General features: G+C 42.9%; 1 protein-coding gene and 1 long non-coding RNA gene across 4 annotated transcripts in view; one reads left to right on the forward strand and one right to left on the reverse strand.

Moving 5' to 3' along the window:
* Positions 1 to 13,070, forward strand: part of LOC132649723 (uncharacterized) — a 117,048-nt gene extending 103,978 nt beyond the window's left edge. The window contains exons 3-5 of the long non-coding RNA XR_009588226.1: positions 2,049 to 2,151; positions 9,233 to 9,338; positions 12,071 to 13,070. This is a non-coding gene — a long non-coding RNA (uncharacterized LOC132649723). The remainder of the gene's footprint in view (positions 1 to 2,048; positions 2,152 to 9,232; positions 9,339 to 12,070) is intronic.
* The window catches only part of Lhfpl3 (LHFPL tetraspan subfamily member 3), a 461,755-nt gene that overhangs the window by 184,555 nt on the left and 251,269 nt on the right, over positions 1 to 25,931 (reverse strand). The gene's annotated exons all lie outside the window — the stretch shown is intronic.

The following is a 25,931-nucleotide window of genomic DNA, read 5'->3' on the forward strand; positions in this document are numbered from 1 at the left end:
TGATCCTAAGACATCGTCTCCATGAAAAAAGAAAAAAAACAAAAGTAAACAAACACCCCGCCCCCAATTAAACAACAACAAAAACAGCGTTACTGATAGGCAGGAGATATATTCATGACCATACTACCAACAAGCTCAACATTTAAGATCCACACCACCTGGGCTTCTATTCTTAGTATACTATGGAAATGTTTGGCATCCACTTTTAGGGAAAATGGTCTAGTGTAATGAAAAGAGGAGCAGAATAAAGGTGTACAAGAGAGTACTTGAAAAACAATTTGACTTCTACATTATGCAAAATGAGGATGACTATGGATGCCCAAATGGCTGTGTTGTGAGGCCAAATGTAGCAGTTTTTGAAAAATGAAAAGCTATGCAAATGTGGTTGGTTATAAATAGAACCTTCAAGGCAAAGATGAAACTCTTCAAGGATGATTAATTGACATTGACTACAGAGTAACATTCCTTCTGCCTTCACATACAGCAGAAGGTGAATAGGAGGTTCACGCTGCAGTGTTTATATAGCAACTTGCTAACCCACTCTGACACACAGATCATGTACTTACTGCTAAATTTGCATCCGGTTGATAGAAATAGACAAGTAGGCATAGTACAAACAGGCAGCACCGCATGACTAATAATCTCCCAATCCTGGTGGAGGGAAAAATTCATTATTTCTTCCGGCCAAGATTGATTCAGAAGGGATCTCAGCCAGGAATAGGAGATGGATGAGGCAGGCTGGTTGTGCTGACAAAGCAGATGGTGAACTGATCACTTGCTGTGAATCTGTTTCAATTACATTAAAAAAAGGGGGGGGGAGTAAGAAACTCAAGGGCTGGAAAGAAACGCATGTGGAACAACTCATTATGATCATGAGGGCTGTGACAGTGAGGCCCCTTCTGAAAGAGAGGTTAAGAGCAGGCACATTAGGGGGCTGTCTCTAAGCTTTTTCCTCTAAGTAGAAGTGCTATCTGGCTGCGGCTAGGCCAGGCCAAGGCAAAGTGGCCTTTGAAAGCCTGGTTGTTTGAGAAGCAGCAGCTGAGAAGTTCCCTTAGCATGCGGTTCAGTTGCTCATTTAAAGCACTGCACTAGGGTACTTAGGCTAATGGTTTTAATTTTTGTGTTGAATAACACAGTCTGTTTGGGATTCTAAAATAACTCCCCTAATTCTGCTGAGAAATTCCCCTTCATCTGTGTATTTAGGTCACCAGAAGCATCCAGAAACCAAACCAAACCAAACCAAACCAAACCAAAGCACACGCCTATCTGTGTGTCAAGGGGATATTCTGGAAGGCATGGAAAAGGTCATGCCCTACCAGGGAAAGCAGGGGTTATGTTGTCAGGGCAGGAGCACTGAGCACTTGCAAGATGACGGTGGACCAGATTTTGGCTCTATAGCCGGAGTGTTATATATAGGAGATAACTTCTGAGTTCCAGGCACTGTGTTTGGGAGATGGCTGTGTATATGAGATGAAACTCACCAGAGAGGAACAACCAGTTAATGGAGCATGAGTGGATCTAGAACTAGCTATGTTTTCAGTGTGGCACAGGCCATATCTCAGAGCAAGGCAAGACACTTTGAGTAAGGAAAGGGCGCTACACTCTGCCTGGCCCACTGGTTCTGAAGGATGCCTGGATTTGTTTCTTTGTTTTCGTTTTGTTGGTTTGTTTTCTTTTTTTAACCAGGCAGAGGATAAGAATCGAGTTTCCACATGGTAGGCTATGAGGAAAGGCACATGACAATAAGCTTAACCATGTTTTGAACCACTGATGTAATGGAAAGACCTCTGAGCCTCAGTAAATGGCTACCTTACACACCCATCTTTAAATCCAGTGAGTAGGGTTTGTTATATTTGCTCTTTTATCACATAGCTTTTTTAAAAGCATCCTCTGTGGACCATTGGTGACAGAGTTTCCAAGAGTACTTATGAGAAGTACAGATCTTGAGTCCATTTTAGATACAATATGTATTTTTTCACTCTAGTCCAATCTAGAATTTGGATCCAGGGATACCACCCAATGAACTACCTTTTAAACATGTATTCCAGATACTGAAGATGGAGGACCACTGACGCCATCCATGCATATCCTGAGTCATTCAGAGATGAGCCAAACTGATTTCACACACTCACTGTGTAGCTGAAGGACTAGGTAAGTATGTTTTAAAAGTTATACTGGAAGAAAAAAAATACAGAAAGATGTATGTGTACAATATTAGGAAAAGGTATTTCCCCTGAGTCTTTTTCCTGCTCTCTCTGAAAAATGCACTTTATATTTAAAAGAAGTCAGAACTGAGAACTTGCAAGAATAAATATATATGTGTGTGCATCTGTATTAAATGATGCATAAAGTATTATATGAATAATGTAAGTCAGCACTAAATACTAAGGAATTCTAACTGGAAGGCAGCAAGAAGTTTGAGAGTTTTCCATAATTTTACTTGAAATCATCTATTATTTTCTTTCAGTGATCACTTTATGACTTAGTATTATGTCCTCATTTTTTTTTCTGCCAAAATCTTAGCATAAGAAAAAAAAAACTGTACTAATATCTCCAGAAAAATACTTGATTAAGTGGCCCACATATAATCATAATTGCTCTCTACTGGCAAGCTATGAACCAAATAAATGGGATATTATTCAACTGTCAGAATGAAGATTTACTGTTGTCGCAGTAGTTCAAGTTGAACGTGATTATGGACATTTCCAACAGCGGGAAGAGAGAGTTTAAAGCTATGACCTTTCTCATCTAGGGAAGGGCATGTTTGTAGAAGAGTGAAAAAGGAGCTTTAGAGAAGGAAGATGGCACAGAGGGTGACTAAGAGTGGAAGGTGATGATAGGGGAAGAGGGAGATGGCAGGAGGAAGGGAAAGAAGAAGAGGAGAAGTGTGTGTTGTGTTGTGTCAGAGCTGGGGAAGAAGGATGGAAGGGAGAGGAAGAGAGGAGAGACCCAGGTCATAAGTCACCTTGGAAAGGCTGTTGGAAGCAGGGCAGTATCTCCATTCAGGAGCCTTCATGCATTTTGAAGAGTAGCCAATACACAAGCCATCAATTTTTTTTTTTTTCAGTGCAATAGGAACGTTTCACACAGTCGTTCTGAGGATTCAATTTGTAGTTTGTTGTTAGGGTAGCTATCAAACTAAATAGTATACTTGCAACTGAAACCTTTTAAAAACTGGCTTTTATTTTTGATCCCTGGAGTGAATTTCATCAAGTGACTTTTTGCCCTAAGAATCAAACTTGAACCTAACCTTCCCAATGCCAGGGGAATTGATGCTGCTGAGAGACAGGTGCCAGAGCATGCTTTTAGAGGCAGCACTTCCGTGGGCAGCAGCCCATTTGTTCTGAAGTCTTTAACAACTGGTTGTATAAACTGCTACTATTTTAAAGTATATATGGCTGTGAAACGTGTTGGTGACAATATTTTGATGCTTGAAGAGAGTGTGAAGAGGTTCAAATGTCAGTTAGTAGGCACACAACACTTCCTAGCTCCAATGGTTCTGTTGGGCTATGCATGATTGAAAACAAATAAAGAGAGATATGTGGAGAAACTGAGCTACCAGAATGAGCCAGGCCAGGCTTGGTGGTGTGCACCTGTTACCCTGGCATTCACAAGGCTAAGGCAGGAGGGGTCACCTTGGAAAAAGATAGACCAGGGGCCAGGACTTTATAGCTAGACATGGTTTTCACATATGAGCTTACAGGTATTCAAAAGTTTAGAGGATATCAGTAACTTGGGCTCCAGAAGGAAGTCATATCTATTGTGACATTGCCTTAAAAGAGCAGTGGACTATGGCATCCACATGAAAAGCTCACCTGCATGGTGTCCTTAACTATAACTGTTAAAACAAGTTGCTTATACAAATCAGCAGGACCCAATGCATTGATCATACCTCCCCATCCGTCTGCTACTTCACTACCACCCCAGTGCCTTCCCAGTCCTTAGTAACCCCTCTTCTTCTGCCGGGGTGACTTCCCTCTTTATCTTCACCTCTCTCCTCTCCTCTCCTCTCCTCTCCTCTCCTCTCCTCTCCTCTCCTCTCCTCTCCTCTCCTCTCCTCTCCTCTCCTCTCCTCTCCTCTCTTCTCTTCTTCTCTCATCTCCTCTCTTCTCTTCTTCTCTCATCTCCTCTCTCTCCTCTTCCATTCCCTTCCTTCCCTCCTTGGGTTCAAGCGTTCAAACACACGAGCCTATGGGAGACTTTGCACATTCAAACCATAACAGCATGTTCTCTGGAGCTGTGTTAATTTGTTTAAAATGACGTCTGCCCATTCTGGTTTTCAGCAAACGGTAGGATTTCATTCTTTTCTTGTGGTTGAGTAATACTCCATTATGTGTACATAACTTAGGTGCTGTTTTTTTTTTTTTTTGGTTTTTTTTTTTTCATTCTTTCATAAGCAAGTAGCTTGATTTCGTATTTTGGCTCTCACAAATAGTGCATCAGTACACAGCTAAATCCTTGATATGTCGATTCCATTCCCTTTGGATCTCGGGCACTATAGCTGGAACACATGGCGGTTTATGTTTTCTGAGGAATGTTTTTACTGTTCTCTGTGGTGGCCATGTTAATTTACACTCCCACGAACAGAGTCGAAAGGGCTCCCTTTCTCACTGGCACTTACTGTTTTATTGTTTTTTAGGAAAATAGTCACTCTAGCTGTATGTGTCTTGAAAGTAGAGTATAAAGCGTGGTTATCAGTGGCCTTAGGAGGTGTGCAGCCAGACAGGCCCACACCTCTCAATGAGAGTCCTACAAGAGTCTGGGAAGTTCAAAGGTGAAAGTTCCAGAGTGGGTGGTCTGAGTAAGCTTGTGGACTCAGGCTGTGGATTTCCTCAGAGCAGGCCCTCCTCATGCTGACCTGTGTCCAAAAGGACACCCTTTGCATCTTCTCCGGAGGCGCGGAGGCGAAGGATGCCATCTGTGTCTCTTATCTTTCACTCTCAGCCTCTTCTGGGAGATCTGGTCAGCAGATCCCAGGGGCAGGGGGATGGCTGTGAGCACAGAGTCAGCAGTGTCACACTCCTGAAAGCAGCTCCCAACCCCCAAGCCACTTACTGGCCAGCAGAGCCATTCCAGCTCTAATTTCCCCATTCCGTGGTCCATGCTCAGCCTCGCTAGGGCAGAGTTCATTTGAACTCACTGCTGTGTGGAGTGGTACTCGGCAATCACAGAAAAATAGAGGCCTGCATGGAACAGGCTTTTCATCCACACTCCTTGATTTCCATCTCACCTGATTCCCCTGGGATTAGCATAGAGCACATTTAGCCCTTTCAATGATGTTGAATTAAAAAAAATATATATAGCAGTAGTAGTCTGATATATTTTATTTATTCAGAAAAACTCAAATTGCTTTTTTTGGGGGGGCACAGTCAGACTGATTATATAAAGTTTTAAATCAAATGTCAAAAATTTTAAGTCTGTGACAAGAGAAATGAAACCTTTCCAGCAAGGAAGACTCCTGTGGACCTTCTCTAATCTTTTGTTACGGCAGGGATTTATTGAAAAAACAAAACGCAATGCTTTTCTGAAGACAAAAGCATAATCACTCGTTCTAACCTTTAACAGTACAACACAAAAGCAGAGAGATATTTTGCTTAACACCAGAAACTTACAAACAAACAAACAAACAAACAAAAAAAAACAAAACCCTGAAAGTCATTGGTAACCAAGGAAACTAACGGCCAATGGCTGAGTGTCACTGGGACTCATTCAGAGCAAGATGAGACCAGGCAGGAGGAAGATAACACAACCCAGGTTAAAATCCCACTGCTGAAGGCCTGAGGAAGCATCAGCTCCAGCTACCTTTTCCTGAAATCCTCAGGTAAAATAGGCCCTTACCAGCAATATGGCACAAAGAATACATATCTCTAACTTTTGGACTTATATTGACAGTAAAGCCAATTTGGTACTTCATTCTGTTTGTGGCTCTTGAGGGTTCCTCAGGCTTTGCTCGCAAGGATTGCCATTCCAGCATGCATGCCAACCGCTCTTCACCGTCTAAATAGCGGCTTGCTCTCCTTGGGGGCCAAGTCAGCACTCCTTGAATATTAGCACTGTCAGTTTTGCTAATTCAAGCTGCAGATCCAGCTGCCTGTCCACACGGACATCTTCTCCATTTTGAATTGCCAGTCAAGAGCAGCCACACTATGCCCACACCCCACTGACTAGAAAGACCGAGAAGAAGAAACAGAACACTGGGCCCAGGAAACATGCAAGGGGCACAGCAGACATGCGGAGGGGAAGAAAATTCTGACACGGGAAGGATGTCAGGTGTGATGTCTCAGAAATGAGCGCGAACAGTTGGCACCCGAGGCAAGAAAGCGAGCGCGCAAGTGTGTGTGTTCGCACCCTGTAAGGCTTGCTTAGCTTCACGTACAAACAAAAACCAATAGCGAAGCTGGACATTGTCACGATCTGGGAGAAGCCAGGCGCTGACGTTCCCCCCAAAGCTGCAGTGCCGAGGATGCTGACAGGCCACTCCTGCCTCCCCAGCTCCATCCTTAGACCGTGCAGCTGACCAAGAAGCCCACTAACCACAGCGCATGTGGCCTGGCAGTCCGAGGAGACCCGGAGCTGCCTAGTTGTGGATTCTATTTGGAATCAAGTCAGGAATTTCTTGGCACGCAGTGAATGGGGAGACCTTAGGTGCCATCCTAAGGTGTTTTCAGTGTGAGCACCGTCATACAGGATGTTGCTCCCAATTAAGCTTAAGTACTGGGCAAGGAAGCGTGCTCTCCAGGGATGCAGGCTGCAGCAACACCTGACTCTGAATAGAGACTGCTGGCACGCAGCTTGACGGAGCGAATCAGGCCTGTGGACTTGGGGCAATGCCAAGCAACAAATTAGTTCTGCTTCTAGTAGATGAGGCTGTAATTTCTTTTCTTGGCTGGAAGGAGGGGGTGATCTTCTGTGGGCAAATGTTCTGAGAGATCCCCACAGGCAGGTGGAATGTCAAAGTGTTCTGTGCAAGGATGAGGGATGCACAGGATGAGCCCCACGTGCACATGGTATGAAACAATTTAGATCTGGGATGGGCAAGTGGAACGCTAAATCCAATGGCAGTGTTTCTTGGTAAGGCCCAAGCTGTAGGCTAATAATAACCTTTGGGCAGGCCTCACACTGTACCCCAGGCCAGTCTCACACTTGCAGCAGTCTTCCTGTCTCAGTTTCCCCGGTGCTGGAATATTTTCTCCATCCAGTAGCATTTACACTTTTTTGTTGTTGTTGTTCTTTTCATGCTTGTGTGTGTGGTATGCTTTCGTGTGTGTATATATCTGTATTCACATGTATGGGGACTTATGTACATGTATAGTTGTACATGTGTGCATACGTGTGTGTATTTGTGTGTGTGTGTGTGTGTGTGTGTGTGTATGTAGGCCCAAGGCTGATGTCAGGAATCTCCCTTAAGGGCTCTTCAACCTTTTTCTTGGAGTCAGCCTCTCTTATCAAACATACTGCTAGTCACTTTAGTGGTTTCCCGTCTCTGCCTTATGAGGCTGGAATTATAGGCACCCTGCCCATTGGACAGAGACAGGGGTTCTGGGGTTCCACACCATAGGCCTCTTACTTGTGAGGAGATTGTTTTCATGGCTGAGGCATCTTCCTGGCATAATGTGTTCGTTGTGAAAGGGCTGATAAAAGAGGAGGAAGATGAAACAAAAGATTGCATGTGGCCTAAAATATTTACTATCCAGCATTTCAGGGAAAAACCTGGGGGAGGTCCCTGGTTTTGGACCTTGCTTCTGAGGTCCTTCCTGGGCCTCTTACTGGGTGTATAATCAATTTTTAAAAACTTACATCAATTTCTGTCTCATTTCCCTATTGAACTCTTCCATCTAGGATTCTGCCTTCTCTGATAAAGTGTCTCCTTGACCTAACTCAGGCTCTACTGAGCTCTCTTCTGCACTAGGGTTCAACCTTGGCCTGTAAGGACCACAGACTGGGTGGGTCAATCCGGCTGTCTCTATACTAACTTTGAGCTCACAAGGGTTTTTCAGTAGCTCAGGGTCACGTGACTGGGATGACTGTTGGCCCAGCCAATACTGAACCAGCGCCCTGGTGTCCTGTAGGAGCCCAGCTCTGAGGAACAGCAGCTGACGACTCAGATGCCAAGCTCCTCCAGATTATCTCCCGGATGTCTGCGATTTTCCGCTCGGCTGGCTCTGCTCCAACCTCTGCTTGTCCCGATCCCTACTTTCTCGTTCTTTCAGGGTGCCTAGTCACCCACCTCTGCAGAGTTTGGGTTTGCTTCTCACCGGGTTCTCGTTTTAGCGTGGTTATGAGCAGAACCTGTTTTTACTGCCTCTCTCCAGTGGCTGTCTTTGCTTCTCCCTGACACAATTACTGCAGGTTTTGTTGGGCAGCAGCCCCCTCTCACCAGCTCTTACCCCTCCCATGAATCCCTAGCAGCAGAGAGGCACCTCTAGAATACCATAATCTCTGACCTTTCAGAGGTCTCCATGTGGCACACGTATTCCTGGGCAGATGTATCACAGGGTCCAGTGCTCAGAACTTTCAGGACTCTCGTGTCATCAGCTGGTTTAATGCCTGCTTTTTGAGAATTTTTTTCCCCCTGAATCTGCCTTTCAACATTGGTGTTGCCTGGGGCTAGTCCTGAGCCTGTTCTCCACATACTCTAACCCCTTATCAGTGGTTTCAATCAACATTACCTATATCTCTATGTTACCAATCCAATTTGAAGTCTGTGAACATCTTGTCCTGTCAGACTCAGTATGTGTCAAACCAAATACCCCATTTGCTCTCATCCTCTTGTACTTCTCAGCTGAAGGAGTCTCTATTTAGCTAGAAGTCAATCTTCGACATTCAGACACTTGAAAGCGCAGACTGTCCCCCCTCTCCCATATCTTATAACCCCCCTAAGTCTTATGGAGGAATATAGATAAACAGCCTCTGTTGACCCTCTACACCACGTGCCATACTTTATTATACGCAATGTCCTCACAACGACTTCTGAGTCCAGAATAAGATACATTTTACAAATCAATAAATTTGAGGCACGGTTGGGTTGCTCACTTTTCCAAGCTCACCACTAAGGCGGGGCAGAGATAGTCTAGAATCTCAGCTTGCAAGTGCTTCACGGACAAGGTCAAAGTGATCATATAGGCCGGAAGTGCAGAACATGAAACCGGGAATGTGTCATAGACTTGGGAGGAAAACATGCAAATGCCTGGCTCAAACCACTCTGCCTCTCTTGTCTTTGTCTATGAAATAGTTATGTTGCTGGGGCACCCAGAAACTCAACCATGCCTGCACAGAAAACAAAAGTGACACCTGCCTCACTCTCCTTTACACACTGCAAGCCAAGAAGAAGTGCCAAGGTAAGGGTCTGATTTGTTGCCAGGCACAGAGGTACCACGGAGCAGGTGCAAAGGGCCCTGGGTACAGGGCTGAGCACAATCATTTTTCTGGGGTTGGAGGGTGACGTTGTTAACACTTTGAGTACCTTGGGTTCACATAGCTCTCAGTGCCCTCAAGTCAGCTATTCTGTTCTTAAAGATCTTCATTTCAGAATCCTGGCAGTAAGCAAACCAGACAATCAAATCTTTGTTCAAATGTCTTCCCGTTTTAGAGCTTGAGGAAGTTTGAAATTTTAGGTCAAGGGAAGAAATCACATCCCCAAGGAACGTGCTTCTCACTGTGGTCCGTTCAACTGCAGCCTGGTTCCCACTCTTCAAAGATCTGATGACTTCTCTCTAAGGCTGGCTTCCAATTCACAACCCCTGCTGGGTTAGGCAGCCTGACTTATTCCTGTGGAGGCTGCTCCGTCACTGCACTGCTGCATTATGAAGTGACCCTGATGTCACATCTAAATGGTTAGTTAGACTCTTAAAGGTCCTTGAAGACGAAGATAGACTCATACTGAAGCAAGTCACTGAGGAGTCTGATTTTATTTTAAAGCCAAACTCCCTGACAACACAAACCATTCATTTTACAGATTTCATTGTGATGTTCCATAGACTTTACAAATCACTCTCAGTGGTTGCTTGTTTTCATTTTTACAACCCCTTCCCTTTCTGCTGCCATTGGTTTCTTTTGCATACCATCATGATCCCCAGGGCACCATTCATTCCTTACATGTTTGAGTAGAGCTTCTCACCAAATTGTTTTATTTTTTTAATTTTATTTTTTAATTAACAGCAAAGGATAACTAGTCAGTAGCATGAACATTTTCCTTCATGGGGCTGAAAAGGCCTTCTCAAGCTTACAGGCTCCAGCACTGAGCAGCAATGGAAACAATGCTTTCAGCATGACTTCACAAATTGTAACAGACTTCTTGCAGACCTAGTAATCGGAGAATCAGAATTAGACCCTCTAGAAAGAGCTGTCCATTAAAGAAAAGGAAGCATGGAGGGACAGTGGTTCCTTGAAGCCTTGCTGCTTTTGCATGGGGGCTGTCTACTGTTGTGCCTCCTACCCCCCGCTGAAGCCAGTCTCACGTTACGGGGCTTAACGATAGGCTCTTGTTTATACGCTGCTGCTGCTACTGTCCACTGTCCTGTAGCGCAGGGCATCTGATCACAACTCTGCTTTCTCTCTCTGTAGGGGCAACTGTGGGTGTGTGTTCATGTTCCCATTGCTGTTTTCCCCCTGTGCAAGCCTTCTGCTGGAATTCATTGCTTGTTGGGCTGAAAGGCACTATGACAAGGCTTTCTCCCTTGTCTCTGGGTACTGGTACAGTGCTCTCAGCTCCAGTCAGTGTGCTCACTCAAGTTATGAGGGGCCTCCGGAGAGACCAGCTGTGAGCAGATCTCAGACAGGACTGAGATTCTGGTTTCTTAAATGTACCTCAGTTCTGTCCGTGTAGACCAATGGCTACACTTCTGAACATAAGGCCTTGGACTCAGTGACACCACTGAAAGCATTCTGAGTGGCGCTCCTCAAGGGGAGTCCAGATTCCAATTTGGACACGGAAGTGCTTTTCCTGTGCCTGTTGTCCTCCCTGACCCCTCTTCTTGAAGTTTCTTATTTAGATGCTTACTTTTAAAAAATGTTTATTAATTTTAATTTAGTGTGTGTTGCACATGCCATGACACTTGTCTTTTCTTCCATCATGTGATCAATTCTTTCCTTCTGTCATGTGGAGTTCAGGGACTGAACTCAGGTTGCTAGGCTTGGTGACAAGCTCCCTTGCCCACTGAGCCAGCCCACTGGCACAATGCTCAATTTTTAAACTTTTAACTTTTTAGGTTACAATATAAAGTAATGGCCATCATTGTGGCACCTTCATATCTGTCTCTCACCAGGGACTTCCCTCTCCTACTGCCTTCTGCCACGCCCTCCCATCGCCAGCTGACCCCTTTTGTCTTGTAGGAGACCCCCTTCCTGCCTTTTCTATTACACACACACCATTACACCTCTTCTCAGCCCTGTTAAGGTCCCCCCCCCTTCCCTTCATGTTCTTTCTGGTTTTCCCTCCCTGAATTTAAGTGATGTTCTTGTGGCCTTCCACCAGGAAATTGAACTTAGTTTGTCAAAATATTATGGCCTGACCCTCTACCTTTCTGGGCTGATGTCCCACTCTTATCCCTTGTCACGCTCGCTCACTCTTATCCCTTGTCACGCTCGCTCACCTTCCTGGAAACCAATACTAGCTGAGAGCTCACTATGGTCCAGGCTCTGTCTTTTGATACCGAAAACCACCTACATCCCTTCATTCCTCAGGGCTCCTGCACATAGAGTACCTTTAAGAGGAGCCTCTTTTCCCCAGCCCCGAGTGCTGAGAGATGCACAGCACCTTTCCCTGGAAGCACTTGTCGACGCCCCAGGCAGGCTGCTTGAATCCTTTGCTTCTCCACTGCCTCCTGGACAGATCTGATTAATTTCCTTCATTTACCTGTTTCTTTCTCCCACACGCACCCTGAGGTTTATATCTATCTATCTATCTATCTATCTATCTATCTATCTATCTATCTGGGTTTTTGAAAGTATCCCATCACTCCCAGAATACAGCTCAGTGCCGTTCTCTGCTCTTCAAATTAATGGGATGAAGTGAGTTCTGCCTGCAAATGTGTGGCTCCTCAGTACAGTGAAGCTTTCTCTTTGCTCCTAGATGGCAAAGCTGGGAAAGAAAGCCCCATCCCGATGATACTGCCCACCAGCTCATTACACAAGCAGCCAAGAAGCGAAGACAGATAAGAAGGAACTTGAAAGGCACAAGCAGGACTTTTCTACACAGATCCTGTGGTTTCGAGGCTGGACATTTAGCGAGATGTGTCAAATGCAGCAGGATGACGTATTCCTGCATGTTTCCCGAGAGGCAGCGCTGTATAGTCACGAAGAGGACGGCACCATGGATCAGACGAGCTGGCTGTGGTCTGAGTAAGCAGGGCTGACTCAGCACTGATAGGACTCAGCACAGAGGCAGCTGCTTCTGCATGACACAGCATGTGTGTCAGGACTGACACAGCATCAGCATCTTTCTCGTGTTGCACGTTACCATGCCCTTCCGAAAGACTGTCATGAAAGAAGCTTGGTCTCCATCTGGAGTGACACCAGCGAAGTTACCAAACCTTACTTTTGCTTCTTTATAGCCACAGATGGGAATAGTTATCCTGAAAGACCCTTCGCTGATTAACTGCGCCAGCCTTTCTTTTTGTGCAGGGTTGGAGAGAGAAGATGTTATTAGAACATGCCACCCGGGAGCTGTGTCTCAGAACTGAGGGAGTGTGGGGGCTTAGTTTCTTGGGAGCGCCCGAGTGCAGAGACCGTATGGTGTAAACACACAGCACACAGCACACACAGCAGTCACTGTCTGTTGAGAACATCAGCGGACCCGAGTTGAAACAACCTATGCTCAGGACTCTGCCGAGGGCTCCCTGCATAGAAGAGATGGTTCTTCAGAGATAATTCTCTCCGTGCTTCGATCCGTGACCGAGACGGGCCGGTAAGAAGCTGCGATAAAATATCTCGACATCTGGTAGGTTTTTTCTCCAGCCAGCTCACAGGAGCCTTCCTGGGAAGTCTGGAAGCACTGCCAGTAGAACCCAATCTAATTCAATCACTGCTCCACCCACCTGAAAATCATCTGTGAGATGAATGTACAGAGTGCGCTGCACTGAGTGTGTCCTGTACGCTAGGAGTTCTTCAGGAGCCTTGAAAGGGGTTGGCTAGGGGGTTCAGAGCACTGGCTGTTCTTCCAAAGGTCCTGAGTTCAATTCCCAGTCAACCACATGGTGGCTCACAACCATCTATAAGGAGATCTGGTGTCCTCTTCTGGTGTACGTGCAGTCAGGATATTGTATACATAATAAATAAATAAATAAATCTTTAGAAAAAAATAAAAAGAGAACTCTTCCCCTTCTCAGATCTGTTCTTCCCATGGCCACTGGGCTGTTGGTGGATATCTGCTGTAGGAGTCTAGGGAAGGCCAGCTTTTCTGCTTCAAATGTTGCCCATTTCTCTTCCTCACTTTTCCTGAAGCAACATAAATATGTCAGGAACTTCAGTCCGTAACAGCAACGAGGAGAAGAGGAGAACTTTTCCGGTGAAGGACTTAGACTAGAAAAACATGAAGATCCTTTGGTTGACTCCTGCTCACTTCAGAATGCATTCCTGAATAATATGGCCCAAGATGAATAAATACGTGCGGAAGCATTGTGAAGGTGTGAGATGGACCAGCGTAGCAGAAGGAAAAGAGACAAGTCATTCAAGGCTTCTTCCAGAACTCACTCTTACAGGTCAAGCCTAATTTCCCACATTCCCTTGGAGGCACAATGAATATTTTCCTTAGGCAGCAATTAATAGCCCAAGCCAAGTCCAGTTGTCAGAAATCCAAAACTGCTCTGCATTGGCAATGGATACGTGATAACTCAAATTATTACACCTTGTGTGCTGGAGACCACAAACATTTCTAAACAGGCTCTGTGTGTGTGTGTGTTGACCCTTGGATTTCCCCTTCTTGAAAACTCAAGTGAGCAACCCATATCTTCAACTGCTATGTTGTAAACAGTGACAAAGAAGTCTGATGTTGCCATTCGAATAAATGGAAACGAGTAACTGGACATACTGCCCTGAAGACTACATAACTGTCCTAGGTAATTAAGGCGTTTATGGTACTTTAACTTGACATAGGATAGGATGCATGAATCGGGGATAAACACTGCCTGTTTATATTTACAGAACTCAGGTCCTTATCTTCCTGCATCCCAAGTGCCTGAAGGATGGAGGCTGGGACAGCATCAAAGCATATGTACCTCAGCATTCTGGCACTTGTGTAAGTCTGGTGTTCAGCAGAGGTTTGCTGAAGACTGAACAAAAGAAGCACTATCTTTCCTGTCTCTTTTCTTTTCCTCTTTTCTTCCTTTTTACCTTCCCTCCCTCCCTCCCTTCCTCCCTCCCTCCCTCCTTTCTCTCTCTCTCTCTCTCTCTCTCTCTCTCTCTCTCTCTTTCTTTCTTTCTTTCATTTTGTCTTTTTAGACAGAGTTTCTCTGTGTAGCTTTGACAATCCTGGAACTTGCTCTATAGACCAGGCTCAAACTCAGTGATCTGACTCTCTCTGATTTTTAAGATTTTAGAGAGGTAATAATGCTGTCTAGTTTTATTCTGTTGCTGGGACAAATACCATGACCAAGACAAACTTAGGGGACAAAAGGATTTCTTTAGCTTACACTGCCAGGTCACAGACTCTCACTGAAGAAAGAGTAGGAACCCAAGCAGAAACTAAGGACAGGACTTTATTTCCCAGAGCTTGGATTAAAGATGTGTGCCACCACTGCCTGGCTGAAAGAAGCACTTTCTATTATCAGTGAGTTGGTAATTTGAGTTTCCTTGCTGTCCTTTGAAGATATTATACTTGTAAAATATCAAGTTAGTGGCTAGTGACTTAGGTCATATACATGTTCAGTGGCATAGTCCTATGTAGCTACGTTTATGCTTAGTTAGGACAAGCATCATGCCTGACGGTTTGTTTCATTTTCCTTAGTACAATGCGCATTATTAGTAAACTTGGAGAGTATTCCCAGTTAAAACAATTTTCTTACTGAGTGAAGCATCTACTTTCCCAACGTGAACCAGATAATGCAGCCAAAAATTTCTGATTTCTTCCCTTCCCACTTGCCAGTCCTTGTCTTTCATTTCGTGAGTCATAGTTCCTCTGTATATACATATATTGCTGTTTTCCTTCATGTGCAATGACATGAGTGATAATTTCAAGAACATTAATGGTACACAGGGTGTACTGTTAAAAAGAACACTTAGAGTTCTTAGTGAGCAGCTACCAATCTTTAAAATGTGTGTTGTAAACCACATAGCTAACTTATTAATGCATGTCCAATATATCTGGCCTTGGGATTGTTACTCTGCCCTGGTTGTCTAAGCTTCGCAATCAGCCTTAGCTCTCAACTTGACACAGCCTAGAATCATCTGAAAAGGCAGTTTCAGTGGAGGGTTGCCTACATCAGAGCGGCCTGTGGGCATCTGTGTGAAGGACTGTCTTGATCGTTAGTGGATGTGAGAGGTCCTACTGTGGATGGTATCATTCGGTTGGCAGGTGGTCTTTAACTGTAGAAGGAGGCTAGCTGAGCACAAGCCTATGAGCAAACCAGCAGGCAACGTCCCTCCATGGTTCTGCTGTGCTTTCTTGCTGTGACTGAGCTCCCTATTTGGAGGTAATGCTGCAAGGACTAGCAAGAGGTCCTGTCCTCAGCTTCTGCGTGAGTTCCTTCTCTCCCCAGTGGTAGACTGTGACCTGGAAGTTAAGCTAAAGAAATCCTTTTGTCCCTTAAATTGCTCTTGGTCATGGTGTTTTTCCCAGCAACAGAAAGAAACGAGAACAGCATTATTGCCTCTCTAAGATTCTTAAACATATAGCCAGGTGGATCAGTTACTTTTCTCATTGTTATGATAACATACCCAACAAAAGCAACTCCAAGAAGGGGCTAATTGCCTGCACAGTTTGAGGGTTTGCAGAATGTCTCTGGAGGTCAGAGGTCAGCCTCGAGTTTCAGTCCTTTCTTTCCACCTGGTCTGAGATGGGATCTTTTTCTTTTTACTCTCAAGTACACCATATAGCTGGCCCACGGCTCCCGGGAGGTTTTGCTGCTTCTGCCTCCCGTCTCCCAGCTTCTGTTATCTTACTCTTAAAAGTGTGCAAAAATGCATTTTGGTCCAACGTATTGTGTATGTTTATGCTTTCAAAATGATGCAGGCATTGAGATTTTTGACTAGGGTGTAGTATTTTGTATGGCTCAGAAATAGAATTGGATGTTGATATTATATACGTCTCTCCCGGCATTCTCCTCATCTTTTCATTTGCTCTCCTCCCATTAATGTAATCCGTTTCTAGCCTTTCAGAGAGACTTAAAACAAAACCAAGTAACACTGCAATGCACACACACACTCACACACACACACTCACACACACACACTCACACACACACACACACACACACCCTTGCTCTCTGTTTGTCTGCCTGTCTCTAATTTTGTCTGTCTCTCTTTAACTCCCAGCATTCAAGATGCTTCATTCACCTTGCCTACATCCATCACAGATGCACCATATTCTAGTGTATAAGGGGGTCATAACGTAACTACTCCCTCCTGATGAAAATGTAGTTTGTGATATTTTAAGGTTGCAACAGTTAACCTGGTAAATGTATTTTGTAGATGTTCTGTTTTGTCTGTAGTGTAAATTCCAGGAACTGCAATTATAAGACCAAAGGATGTGTGTACTTGGGGTCTGATAGACAAGGGTATTCACTGGAATTGAGCCAATTTTCTCTGCATAAACAACACATAAAAATGTTTCCTTACAATACTGCTCAGCAATTAAAAACAAAGAAATCATGAAATTTGCAGGCAAATGGTGGGATCTAGAAAAGATCATCCTGAGTGAGGTAACCCAGAAGCAGAAACACACACACGGTATATACTCACTTATAAGTGGATACTAGACCTATAGTACAGGATAAACATACTAAAATATGTACACCTAAAGAAGCCGAGCAAGAAGAAAATCTGGGCACAAGGGTCTTTTCTGAGACTGATACTACAACCAAGGACCATTCATGGAGATAACCTAGAACCCCTGCTCAGATGTAGCCCATGGCAGCTCAGTATCCAAGTGGGTTCTCTAATAAGGGGACTGTCTCTGATATGAACTCAGTGGCTGGCTCTTTGACCCCACCCCGCCAAAGGGAGAGCAGCCTTGCCAGGCCACAGAGAAGGACAATGCAGCCAGTCCTGATGAGACCTGATATACTAGGGTCAGATGGAAGTGGAGGAGGACCTCCCCTATAGTGGACTTGGAGAGGGGAATGGGAGGAGATGAGGGAAGGAGAGTGGGATTGGGAGGGATTGAGGAAGGGGGCTACAGCTGGGATACAAAGTGAACAAACTGTAATTAATATAAAAAAATAAAAATTTAATTAGAAATGTTTTTTACAGACTCATCAATATAATAAACCATCACATTTACGAAGCCTTGCTAGTCTGATATGAGAAATACAGTTCCTTAGCACAATTTGAATTTATTTTTTATTGTAAGTAGAATACTATTCATAATAAGTAATTACTAATTATTTTTTATTTTTTTCATCAGTATTTTGCCTGTTTTTTCTGCTTCTCTTTTTTGTTGTTGTTTGTTTGTTTGTAGGAGCTTTCCATTGAAAACCTTAGGTTTTTGTCTGTGGTTTGTGTTACAAATATTACCCCTGTACTGCTGTTTGAGTTTGTTTAAGGTGTTTTTCTCAAAAGTTTTCCAAGTTTCATTTATTTGAAAAATCGGCATTTTACCCATTACTCCTTGATTTTAAACTCACAATGGAAAATATCTTTCTTACTCTGATATTTTTTTTTTAATATCTTACAACTATCTATCTCTTGTCATAAGGAAAAAGCTAAACTAGCTTCTAAAACTTCAAGTCTTCTTTAATTAATGATTTTGATTTAACTGTTTATTTTTGGTGGTCTTTTGGTTCCCCCTTTAAAAACGTTCATGTGCCTCCTCTCTTTCTTTCTCTTCTAGTCAAAGTCTGCTATGTATATGAAGGTGAAATTGAACTCAATATTTTCTTCCTTCTGCTTCCTAAACGCTTCAGGATTTCAGGTGAGAACCAGAAAGGTCCACCTTTGTTTTTCCTCTTATACACTATTCATCACAGAAAATGATGCTGGCATATGCACTTTTAGATCATTCTGTTTACAATGCTTCTTAAAATCAAAATCTAGGCCACAGAGGAGGACATTGCAGCCAGTCCTGAAGATACCTGATAAACCAGGTTCAGATGAGAGGGGAGGAGGTCCTCCTCTATCAGTGGACTTGGAAAGGGGCAGGGAGGAGATGAGGAAGGGAGGGTGGGATTGGGAGGGAATGAAGAAGCGGGGTACAAAGTTAATAAACTGTAACTAATATTAAAAATAATAAAAATCAAAATAATCAAAATCACTTTACACTGCACACATTATTTTGTGTGTGTGATGTGTGTTTATGCCATGCTTGTGTATGTGCTGGTGAGTGCTTACCATGGCATATATGTGGACGACAGAGGATAAACCCATTTGTCAAAATTCACCTTCCACCATCCGTAAGGTCTCTGCTGCGCATGCCGGGTAGCTGGGCAGTGAGCTTCCAGTATTCTCCTGTCTTGACCTCCCATTTTGCTGTAGAGACTCTGGGGTCACAGGTGTTCACTTTCTGTTGTGCCTGGCTTTTGTGTGAGTTCTGGGGATCTGGGGATTTGAACTTAGGTCTTCACACTTGCACAGCAAGTGTTTTGCCCGCTCAGCCATCTCCCAGCTCTGTACATACCACATTTTGATGTGATCTCCTTCATTTGAACAGGCATGGCATGACAGGAGTCAAGTTTACTTTTTCTAAACTGCACTAAATTGTCCTAACACCACTTAAAATAATTATTACTTTAATTGTACAAATTTATAAAGACACGGTGTGCTATTTTTAAGACATGGATGTGATATGGAATGAGCAAATATTTCCCTCTTTTTAAATATTTAAAGTGTTTTTGTTAGCATATAATAATTGTACATATTCATGCACATTTGTTTACTAGTTCATTCTGTTGATGTACAGTGTTACCTTGTGTATATAAATGTCACATATACTGGGTCTCTTGTTGAATTTTCTGTTCACTCTCTTTGGTGTGGCTGTTTTTCTGGTCTTTCCCAGGCTGCATGCCTTTCTATTAATCCTATTGAATAGCTTGGGGTGTTCTTGGGAAAACCACGCAGCTTCAGTGAGTTGATTCTTTAACTCATCCAGTTAGTGCTTCCCTATAAAATGGTTGATCATAAGTCTTCAAAATGAAGAAACTGAAGAAAAAACCTCCAAGCTGAAAAAGGCTTCTAAATTCCTTCCCCTCCCCATTTCCCCTTCTCAATGAAATTCATGCACCCTCCCCTCTTGGGCCTTCCTTGTTACTTAGCTTCTTTGGGCCTGTGAATTGTATATGGTGATCCTACACGATATGGCTAATATCTGCTTAAGTGAATACAAACCATGTGTGTCTTTCAGGATACACACACACACACATATAATCGAGTTTAAGCATTTTACTTGTCTCAGTCAGCACACACAATAAATCCATCTTGTTTTATGGATGCGGACACTGGGGCAAAAATAGGTTAAATAAGTTGCCTGCTCTCTGCTTGGAGAAACTTAAGAGTCCTACCCAGGCCCTAGAATTTCTCATAGAAACCAAAGGACTTCCGTTATTTCCTTTACTGGGAAAAGTTAAGCCACTTTGTCCTGGAGGCTTGCTTGTTCTTTTTTGCTGTGGCCACCAGGCTTCCTGGAGCAGATTTCTTTGCCATCTGCTCTGGGATGGGAGAGATGGGGACAGTGGAGTTAGCCCAAGCAAGACTCACACACAGCCACTCAGCAAAGCTTAGGTCCCAGTAGGTCTCCCTATGCAAAGAAATGATATTGCCTTCTCTCAACTCCCACCTCAAGTTCACAGATTCAGTCCTAAGCTCCCAACTTGTGTCAGACACAATCACTTGAAGCCAGGGCCATGTTTCATAAAATGTCTTTTGGGACCCTGCCGCTAAATTTATGGCTGGAGGAAGTAGAGAGCCCAAAGAAAGAACTAAACGCACAGTTTAGGGCTGAGGAGACAGCCCAGTTAGCAACGTATGTGCTATTGCAAGCAGGGTGTCCTGAGTTCAATACACAGCACCCACATAAAAGTCTGGTATGGTGGCACATGCTTTGTAGTCTCAGCATTGGGACGGGGTGACAGGTGACCCCTGGAGCTCACTGTCCAGCTGGCCTAATCAGTGGACTTTAGAATCTAATGACAGATCCTGCCTCCAAAACAAACAAAACCAAACCAATCGTCCAAACAGCAAGAAGAAAACTCAAGGTGGGTGACTCTTGGTGGATGACACCTGCAGTTGACCTGTGTGCGCACACAAAGACACAGACACACACACACATACAGACACACACACACACACACACACACACACACACACAAGCACACACAGCCCTATCTGGAGAGCATGCATGAACACCTGCTTCTGTGCAGCCTCGCTCATCCTCACACACCCATAACCCCTCACCCGAAATAAAATTTATGCGATAGTTAAGACTTCTCAAATTACTAGGAAGAGGCTAGGGAGTTATTTACTATCCAATAAGTAGCTGCATTTTCTAGGACTGCACACAACGGTTAGCATTGAATAAAATGGTTAACTCATAAAACAAACATGGGGCTCTCAGACACAGCACCTGCAAGATGACGGAAGCTTCTGTGCCCTCACGCCTATTTCAAGTGCTCACTGCCTCTGTTTAAGTCTGAATCTTACATGCCCAACCCACCTTTGCCACAGTTTTGCTTTCATTTTATTTATGTTACCTATTTTCCTTTTATAAAAAAAATGACAGTAAGTAGGAAGAACAATAAACCAATTAAGAGATTAATTGTTAGGCAAAATTAATTTCTTTTGTGAATCAAAATAGTATAGCAAAATAAAATGGCAGCTAAAACTAGTAAGTCATGTCGTGGAGTTGTTTCTGGGTTCACTGTTTTTCAAGAAGTGCCTAGTGAGTCCAGCCGATTGCTCTGGAGCTGTGGGATAAAAGAGAGCTCAAGGCCAAATGGAGACTCTAGACCACATACATAAAATTTAACTGAGAGACTCAGACCGCTGCCTCTTTGGTACGATGGGCATAACTTGTTTTTATAGTGTTATCAGAGCAAAGACAGGGTTTGGGGAGTTCACGGGGGATGTGGGCTGGGATGATGCAGGAGAAACAGAGGTCAGCTGTTCTCAACACCTGATATTTTCAAAACCAAAGGGGCAGTTTAAAAAAAAAAAAAAACAACGCGCGTGGCTAGAGTTTTTGTTTTATTGATCTGCTGTGCAGTATGGGATTTCTATAGTTTCAAAGCTCCCCCAGGTGATGTTTATATTTGGCTGCAGCTAGGAAACCACCAGGATAGATGATAGACACACGAGCAGCAGGGAATGAGGAGACAAGAGTGTCCTAAGGGGAGGTAAGCTGTAGGAGGGTCTGCCACAAGGCATCCATCCCTCAGAGCTGTTAGTGGGGCTCTCACAGCTAAGGCTAAAGAGATCCCTCCTGCTGAATGGTGCATGCTGCTGGGTACCAAGAAACCTTTCTATAGTCCCCAAGCATCATAAAAGGTTCAGTTTTGTACATGAAGAAAGTAACACTCACTACTGTCTTGGGATGAATCTTAGATGTTGCTTTTTCAGCAGTGGGCAGAGGCTCATGTCTGCTTTAGTGTGACAGCATTTTTCTAATCATTCCACACTATTTATGTGGCTATGTTTTTGGCAGTGGGTGACTGGGGAAAAAGGGCTGCTTGTGGGGAGGGTTTAATGAGGTCTAGCAGAGAACTCTGAGCACCAGCAGGCTGCGTTAGTCTAGAGCTTAGATCAGGTCTGAGTGAGAGGATGTAGACGATATTTCACAACTGTAGCCGTTAGATTGATCACTCCTTAGTTCAGGTTTTATAGTCTATTAGAAAAATTCAGAAACTGCAACTGTAATTTATGACTGCACCAGTGAAATATTTATCTGGTAGGGAAAGAGACACTTGATAATTAGTATTTTAACTAGTTTGTGACATCAGTGACAAGCTACTTTGACTACTGACAATTCAGAAATGTGAAATATTTTATCAATGTCTATAGGTAATAGTCAGCAAAGATGACAGCCACTAAAAATGCTTGGATCCGAGCTGCTTTAGCTCACAAGATCATTAACAGACTTCTCAGATTCTTACAAAGAAGATCTGTGGTCAGCATCCTCTCCCAAAAGACACTGCAGTTCACAACAGGAAGGGGGAAGAATTCCTTTTGAACAGACTATGTATTGGTATCCTTGGGAGCTAAAAAGGTAAAAATGTAGCATTCTATAGCTCAATGACTCAGACCTGATTGTAAACAGAATAGCAGCTTCAAGCAATAGTTATCCACTGGAATCACATAAGGATTTTTTTTTAAATTTTTTTGTAGGGCTAGACTCCAGTCCAGACCAAATGATTTATACAGGTCCTGAAAGGACTCTAACCAGCTGGAGAAAGGCAAACATGGCTCTAGCAGGCCTTGCCCTTCTCTCCCAGTACCGCTTGCCTTGCTAAAACGCATCAGATTACATTCTGAAAGCTAGCTCCCAAGGTCCATTCTTTCATTTCGCCAGTCCCTCCTCCTGAAGCTGACTACCACGATTCAGCTCGTACTGAAGTCCAGCAATAAAAACCCACCTAATTTGTCTCATTCTTTACCCTCTGTCCCTCAGGGGCAAATACATCTTTGTGCTGAGAACTTGGTCTTGGCATTCCTGAGCTGATAGCAATCTTTTCTAATGTTTACCAATAGAGCCATTTAGGGAACTTTCGGGGGTCATTGCCTTCCTGATGGGTTGTTATACAACTTCCTATATATAGGTATTTCTGCCATGTCTGCAGAACAAACACAAAACTGAAATAAAAAATTTCAAACTGTTGGTCAAATATAACTGAAGTTAGACATGAAATGGCACAGTTTTCACTACATAAGGCTAAAGAAAATCACCGAATTCTCAAGACTTAAAAACATCCCTAACGAGATGACAGCTGAGATTCAACCACAGGGATAGGGTTCGACAGCCTTTCAGCATCCAGAGTGGCAGCTGGTAAAGGGACCTTCAGACGTGGACTCCAGACAAGGCCACTTCATAATCAGATCTCTTCAGCACGTGGAAAAAGAGCATGCTAGATCCTCCCCTGTCACTCCTGGGTGGGCGGTGGTGGGGCCTGGGTTAATGGAAGGAAGAAGGAGTGGGTTTCGTTTTTTACACAGAAAGAAGAGCTTTTGCAAGAAAGAGAAAATTCACAAGAGGTGCTATTTTGTATACATGAGACATAATGGGTTCTAGAAATTGAAGCAGAGACTAAAATAAAAATTATAAATAGGGACAATTTCACTTGTTTTCTGCCATATTTTGGAACAACCAGATTACTTCAGGGGAAAAATGGAAAATCCCACTGCAAAGTAATTTAAGTACTGTTTCTAAGAAATTTCAAAGAGCGTCATCCAAAACGACTATTTTTAGCCTTTGTTTTACTATGTCTGGGCACAAAACTTGACTTGCTTTTAATCACTTATGTATTCTTCAAAAGCATAATCTAATATAATAAGAAGTTTTGTTTTGCTTTTCCTCTCTCAGAAATAAAGAAGAAGAAAGTCTTGGTAAGATGCAGTCACTGGAGGATGAGTGGGTGGTCGTGTCAGCATTTTGGCACGGAACTTTATGGTTCATCTCTACCATTCATACCATTCCTTTCATACCAAGCTTTATTCACTTAAGTTAAGAAAGGAAAATGTCGCTAAAACTGCAGCATCAAAGAGTGATTAGCCATCAAGGAAATGCTCTGATTTTTGTTTTTAACCTAAAGGAAATTTCCCAGAAGGAGAATTATTTCCTTAGAGACTATATCCACAGAAGAAATCAATTTGGTTTTTCTTTTCTTTCTTTCTTTCTTTCTTTCTTTCTTTCTTTCTTTCTTTCTTTCTTTCTTTCTCTTTCTTTCTTTCTTTCTTTCTTTTTAAGAATATCTCAAATAAAAAAAGAACAAATAAGGACTATTGAGCGAGAGATGTACTAGTATATAATTATTCCTTATGGTTATTCCATAACAATTAGCTGACTCATTTTTAATATCAAAATCAGCTCATTTATGTACCTCTGTATGTGGGACCTAAGCGCTCCTTATGGATGTGCTAAGCTAAGCATGGTCCTAATTGACTGAGAAGCTATTCATGTCTCTAACTTTACTCATTGGTTGAGGAGACAGAGTTGGGTCTTGCCAGCTTTTTCTGCCACAGAATTTGTCAGTTGTATTTGGACATTCACGCTTTATTGCTGTTGATTATTCATAAGTTGGTTGTCATCCCACTTGGAAAGAAGATAGATGGTCCAGAAAATGGCACTTTATCAAAACTCCCATTCAACACACACTCACTATCATATGTCCAAGCTCTCTTACCTTTTTCTGGGCCCCTTACCTACAGGATATATTTTCTTAGAAAATAAAAGCCTGCCTTGAACATTGGTTTTCCTAAGTAAAGATCACATAAGGTGCAAATATACTTCTAAGGTAATGTGGAATAGTCCAATATCAAATACAAATATTTTTTATTTAGTGTTTTAGATTATCTGTGCAAGGCTCTTTTTGAGTAGAGTTAAGAGTTAACAGTCAAATGCCCAAGATCACTACTCAGATTGTCATGATTTAGGAAATAAAGCCACACTCTTTCCCAGAAGCCATGGAAATTTGTAAAGATTACACTGGTTGGGTAACCAAGAACCAGAGACTAGATAGCCGAGAGACCTAGGGTCAAAAATAAAATAAAATAAAAAAATTTAAAAAAACAAGCCAAAACCAAAACCAGACAAAAAACACCTCACAAATGAACAACAACAACAAAAAGCAATAAAATGTTTCCTAATGACATTCTGCTGTCCTCATAGATTAGTGCCTTTTCCAGTTATTATCAGAGAGGCTTCCTCTGGCAGCTGATGGGAACAGATGCAGAGACCCTTATGTGAAGAGACAGAGCTGTAATTGGAGATCTCCATCAAATCCTTCCCCTCAGAGCTCAGGAGATCCCATAGAAGAAGAGGCAGAAAGATTGTAAGAGCTGGGGGGGGGGGGATGGAAGACAGCAAAAGAACAAGGCCCTCTGAATTCACTAAGCAAGGTGCAGAATAGCTCACAGAGATGACAGCAAGCACAAGGCCTAGAGGCTTCTACACCAGGTCCTCTGTGTATATGTTGTAGCCATTAGCTTAATATTCTTATGGGACTCCTGACTGTGAGAACAAATGGATCCCTGACTCTTGAATCTGCTCCTGGGACCCTTTTACTCCTGTTGGGTTGCTGTGTCCAACTTTGATATTGTAGGCTTTCCTTTTCTTATTATTATATTTTATTTTGTCATGTTTAGTTGTTATCTCTTGTATGTTCTTGAAGCCTGTTCTTTTCTAACAAAAAAACAGAAAGGGAGTGGATCTGGAGGGGCAGGTAAGTGAGGAGAACTGGGGAGGAGTTGAGAGAGAACCAATAATCATGATATATTGTATGAGAAAAAGAATCCATTTTCAATAAAAGAAAAATAAAGTAAAAATTAAAATAAACTTTCTTTCCTAAAAAATTATTGCTACCAGCTACTGTGTTAATGTAGAAAGTGTTGATTGACAATTTGTGTTTCAAACAATATGCAGAGTTTATAGAAATTTAATTTTCTTCAATAACTGAAAAAATAAAAGCAAAAATTTTAAAACTTAAAAAAAACCCAACCAATAAAACAAATAATACCCACACAGAATAACTGAGGAGTGTGATATGTGCAAAATTCGGGTATATTTCCAAATGTACAGTTTAGAGTAATGTTTGATGACAATTGCATTTTATTATAATTCAAATGAGCTACCTACATAT

This window comes from Meriones unguiculatus, chromosome 21, assembly GCF_030254825.1.
Source record: "Meriones unguiculatus strain TT.TT164.6M chromosome 21, Bangor_MerUng_6.1, whole genome shotgun sequence".
NCBI classification, from domain to species: Eukaryota; Metazoa; Chordata; class Mammalia; order Rodentia; family Muridae; genus Meriones; species Meriones unguiculatus.